This window comes from Malurus melanocephalus, unplaced genomic scaffold (genome assembly GCF_030028575.1).
Source record: "Malurus melanocephalus ecotype Western Australia unplaced genomic scaffold, MMel_1.1 scaffold_56, whole genome shotgun sequence".
Classification (NCBI taxonomy): Eukaryota; Metazoa; Chordata; class Aves; order Passeriformes; family Maluridae; genus Malurus; species Malurus melanocephalus.
In genome coordinates, this window is record NW_026623288.1 from 653394 (window position 1) to 659393 (window position 6000).

A 6000-nucleotide genomic window follows, 5' to 3' on the forward strand; every position below is an offset into this window, starting at 1 on the left:
CGGCACAGTCCAAGCAGGATTTGTACGGACACTGTCAGTCATGTCAGCGTGCTTCCCTCTTCTCCAAAACAATTCCAGATGGCACAAATAGAACGTTTCATTTGCCACACATCTGAGGGTAGCCCTGACAGAAAAATACTAAAATGTGCAGAACACGTACATAAACACAGCTGCTGAAATTAAGAGGTGACAAAACAATTGTTTCTTGAGAAAATACGCAGAGAATAYGCACAAACTCAAGTCTCACCTTATACTGAAAACAAAATGAATCCTCTGTGCAAAGCAATGTATTAATGACACCTCCTCCTACAAGCCTATTACAATTCACTTTATGTGAATTGGAAATCAYATGTAATTCCCATTCACAGCTGCAATTATAGACACTAGCTAYGAACAGTAAGGAAAACTATACCTACAGGAAAACAAAGCAGAGAAAAAGTGTCCCGAACTGAGCTGCTCATAACCCCACAGCCCCATTACAGGGAGCCTGCCATGCAGGTTTGGGAGTGGGAGTACCCAAACCTGCCTGCTAAGGGGAAAGGGCTGCTCCTACCAGCCACCCAAAGGACTTCTGAGAAGCTGCTCCAGCACCCTGCTCTCTCCTGCACCCAACACCACCCATCAGCCAAGCAGAACATGGGGTRCTCCATGCCCAGAACAACCACGAGCTTCAGGAGGAAGGTCAGAAATTTTCACCTGGCCAGTCTGCACCAAGGCACCCTGGGTCCCAACCCTGCCCAGCCAACAGAAAAACATGACACRGGGAGGCTCAGCCTCACAAATGGCACCAGGGAAAATGAAGAGTCGGTGCTGCACCCCTGTATTGGTGTGTACTGGAAAGCTGCCCTGCAGTCCCAAAAAGGTATTTCCCTCTCTGAAGCAAAGGCTTTTCTTAAAAATGTATTTTAGTGTGAAAATCAGAAAATTCCCCTCTAGCCTTCCATCAGTTTGCAAAAAATATTACAGCCAAAAGGCAGTAGTTTATAGGGTGCAATTTTGAATTTATTCTTTCASAATCATGCTTTCACATATCTCGAAAGCCTGTTTATAGAGATAGGCATACTGGTTTTCCTTCTTCTGCTAATKGTACTGGTATTTTAGGCTAGGAAAACAACCCCAAGGAGTGCATTTACTACACAGCCTGTCAGTATGATTACTTGCCTTGTTACTTTTTTGCTGTTGTGGGTTTGGGGTTTGTTTTTTCAGATATGAGGCTCCAAATACACTTCARCCATTAACCATATTTACCAGTCTGTGATGTGTAAATATGTTTCCCCTTAGCCATATTTTGTGTATTAGTCTGACTCTTCCTGACAAGATGTTCACCAAATATGGCACTTCATTAATTCCTGAGCACCTTCCCTCCTACTGACARTGTTCACAAGGAAGGCACTCAGGCTGCCCAGCAGTTTCTGGTTTTGCCTACTGACACGACAGCTGCGAGGTCCACTAATGCACAATCAGCTAAAGCAGAAGAAAGGGAGACAGTCAGACACACAGATTTTGTGACAACACACTCAAACTCTCCTAAACTGCATTCACCAAAACAAAACCCCAGCACTGGGGAATCTCATGGCAGTGTTAGATCTGCAGCAACAGCCCCGTGGTCCCGGTGAAGAACAGATGGGGGAACAGAGCCTGCAAAGGCACGAGAGAGAACCACCGGCAGACAGCTCTGGGGAAGGAGAAATATCAAGTGTATTTTTAATACTCAGCCTTAAAACCACACCATTGGAAGACTGCTTGAACACTACTCTCCCCAGGAAGCGTGGGCAGGAGTGTAGGCTCTCATTAAGAACAAATCATCCCCTCATCCCTAAATATAAGTGTGATCCAGAAGGAACAAAATAAATGGTAGAAGGTAAGGCACTCTCAGCTAAGAGGAGGCATTTACCATCGCACAGAATTCAGCCTGCAAGTCATTTCCTGTAGGTTCTTTTTCTAGTCACCTGTGGTTTTACAATGCAGTTAAACCACACCTCACATCTGGTACAGGCCAGGAAACAAGTACTGCAAAATGTGATTTCCAGATACAGCAGCTGAGCCTCCATGTTAAGTGTGCAGCCATAAGGTATATTGTGCTACTCTGCCTAAAAATCTACAGCCTCCTTGGCCAAGGCATCAAGAGATTGGATGCAGTGGAAAAAAAGTAAGAAATAATGTTTTAGGATTAGACCGGTTTTGACACACATCAAAAAGTTGTCAGCAATTACCAAACCAGTGCAGAGAAAAGAAACATTTTCTGTCTGATCTACCAAGAAACAGAGCAAGTCACCAGTCACCAGGCACCAAGTGGTGTCTCTGCACCAGAGCACTGCTATATATAAACAGCACCATCTTAAACAACATATGAATACACCGATTAGTCATCCTGGGTGTATATTAAATGTAGGATTGCATCCCCTTGTTCAACACAGGAGAATACATTAAGCTTACAAGCTTTTTGCAGATAAGGTGCTCAAGACTGTCTTCCATTATTCATCTTCAAATCCAGATCCAAATCCAAATTTAAAACATATGAAGAGGTACCAATACCTTATAATAGGTAAGCAAGGCTTAACTATTGTATGCATGAACGCTTTTTCCAGGAGCATCAGTGAGTGCTGGATGGCTGAGAGTCCTTTGATACTCTCTATTTTAAGGTTACATCTTCTTGGAACTAAGACAAAGATGGAATCTCTGGAAAGCCAGCGTGAACATTGGCACCACACCACGATACCAGATGCCTCTTTTTCCCCCATAAACACAGAGTGACCCCCTGCCTAGACAGAATAGGCTGTTGTTGCTCGGGAGGAAGTGAAGCATGTTTGTCACAAACAAGATTAAAAGAACAAAAAGAGCAACACACTGTCTGGCTGCATTTATCAGGCAGGGCTATTGCAGARTGAAAGTAAGGAGCAGCCACTTGAAGAAGTTGTTTTAATTTTTTCTTTCTTAGAAGGATTTACAGAGCCTTTTGTTAGGGCTTCCCCACACCACAGAAGCCACCACTGCCTACTCTAATTCTTACAGAGAACTACCAGAATCACATGAAAAATACCAAGATGTTATAATGAATTACYCCAAGCCTGAAAGCACCACACGTTAACTATTAGTTTACATAAAAGTGGTGAGTTTTAGTCTCCAGGTGTTTGAATCACTCCAGGGTCCTCGGGATGAAGAAAAGATTAGAGGGAAATCTTGCTGAATGCACGTCTGTGCCTTGATCTACTTTGCAGGACAAGCAGGTACAGCCCTGTCACCTCCTGGCATACTCAGAGCCCTGAGAGGCCATTGCCTCTTTGGGGAGATGAAGCAGAGCACACACAATGGTGCTGCTCATTGCAAATGTCAACACTGCATATTCAGGACTATTTCTGGTGGCCAGGTCTAAAGGAATGATGAGAAAGGACACCACGGCAAAGGCAAAGCCTGCACTTGGTGATATTCAGGCAGAGCACAGCAAATAGAGAATGTTCCAGCTCTGAACCCAAGGGACCCAGTGTCCAAACGAGGCCCACGCAGCMCAAAACTGCTCTCAAAGGCTGCAGTACAACACATCAGCTTGTAGAGTGCTTGTGTTTGGGACACTGACAGCTGACACTTAGTATTTCTGAYACAACTTCCCACCTCTTCCCAAACGAGAACCCCTTCAAATCCTGAGATCTTGGAGACTCTCTCAGGAAGATTTCCAAACACCAGCAACAAACACAACAGCACCATCCTGCAACAAAACCAAACCAAGCAGCATTCAYAGAGCTCTACCACCACTGCCAGTGCTCACAGCAGCCACCTCCTGCCCCTCTGCTGCCCTTAATGCTGAGAATGGGAGGCTTAACCCCCAAACCTGAGACAACTCTTGCACAAGAAGTCAAATGTCAAATCACAAAGTAAGGCAGAACCTGAATTCAGGTTTCCACACCAGAGTTTTTCACATCTGATGTTGTTAAGCCAACAACATCAGAACCCTCCTCATGACCTTGGTGTTATGGCATCCACTTCCCCAGACTGCATTTGGCTCTGATTAAACAGCAAATTAGAGCAACACTTGTACCAATTATTTCTCACTTGTACAAGTGTGTAWTTCTCCTATGCAATGAACAAATTATCCAGCAGACAGTGTAAACATCCTCCATGASATAAACGCAAAGCAGGAATGTAAAGTCTAGATAAATACTTTGCATTACTTTTCCTTGCTCAGCTGGTAACAAATCATCAAGAACATAAAAGGAAAACAACAGAAAAGTGGGAGKGAAAGTATTGAATCAGGCACCATGGAAAGCAAGAAGTGTCTCACCAAAGCTCCTGACCGTCAACCACCCTCTCCAGACGCACTGCATCACTCGGCCATTCAACATTCACAAACAGTCAAGTGCTTCCGAAATCTCAAATTCTGACAGCTCTTAAGATTACACTGCTTTATGCCCCTGCCAAAAGGCTGCAGAAATGCCATGCAGTTTGGATGCATTCCCAGGAGAAGTCTCCTCCAGCAATTAAAAGATACATATCACTATCAGCAGTCACAATGATTTTTTTGACCTCTRCTAGAGACTGAGAGTTGGACAGTGTCTGGCAAGCTGGTCCTCTGCACCCATCCTTCCTGCTGGCAGAGGACAGGAGAAAGGGCTTAGCTTGGTAGTGACAGAGCCACCCTGCTCAGCTGGTGAGAAGCGGGTTTCACTATCCCAATAAATGTGGGCTTGATCCAGGGTTCTCTGGCACAAAGTCAGGGTGGTGACCCCAATTCCCCCACAGCGCTCACAAATTTAACCCTGTTGGCACACGCAGAGCCCTCTGCACCACCAGGACATTACGACTGATGGCTCCGTGAACTACGGCCATGACCAGACACCCAAGACCTTGCCTGACAAGTCATCTGTCCGTGAAAGGACATTTTCAACTTGCAGCACACTAATTTCAAGTCTGTCTCACAGCCAGCTTTCCCTTTTGCCTTCAAAGCAAGGCTGTGCTGTATCATAATTCATTCCAGGCCACGAGCAGATGTCTGAAACTCCTGTACATTATCTTAGGAAAGCCTAACRCTCAATTTCTTTAAAAGACAGGGGAGCAACTGAGTCACTTCACATAGTTTGGCAGTCACATACAAGGCAACGAGTATGTCCAGCAGGAAATAAGATCACAAACTGGCAAAGAATGGCTACATCTACCCGTTCAACAAGACTGGGTCCATGCTAAAACATACTGCTTTGAAGACGAAATGGCAAGCATTCACCTCAAGTATTACTTCTGTATTAACACACGGACATGAAAGTTGGAAGCCCATCAAACCACAGACAAAACCTTCCCACATGCAAACGCGTTACAGATGCTTCCTTAGCATTTCTCTRAGAAACGCAGAGGTGGCTCAACTCCCTCCGCTCCTCTTCTGGATAATTCTCTGCAGAGAATTCAGGGATCGCGCGAAGCAGGCAGGCGAGCACGGCCCGGCGGGGACACCACCGAAGACCCTCGGGGACAAAGCACAACGGGRACACGGTGCTGGTGTTCGGCTCCCACAGCCCCTCCGCGGCACACGGTGCCGGACTGACCCTCCTTCCCTGCATCACGCAGCGAGCAASGGGTGATAGCTGCTTTGGGAGCAGAGCAGCATCCCCGAAGAGACAGGGATGCCATCGCCGTGCCCTGGCCCAGCGAGGGGCCCCCGACCTGGGTAAGCGGTGCAGAGCGAGGCCTCCCCTCACACGCGGCAGGTCCGGCCGTGGCTGGGCCCGGGCCCGGGGGCACCGGCAGGGCAGGACCCCCGGCCCCGCCGCGGCGCGGGCAGCCCAAGGTCGCCGGGCCGGGTTGCGGCGGGGGAGACCTCAACATCCTCTATCTCAGGTAACCCCGGCTCCCCTCCTGTCGGCCCCCAAAGCCTGACCCTCCGGGGGCCGCCGCCGCTCCGAACCGAGCCTCCGAACCCCCGGCAGGCCCCAGGCCGGTGTTCTCGCAGCCCGCCCGGCGCCCCCTGATCCGGCCCCTCCGCCCCGGCCCACCGCCCCGGCCGTGCCCGGCTCTCCC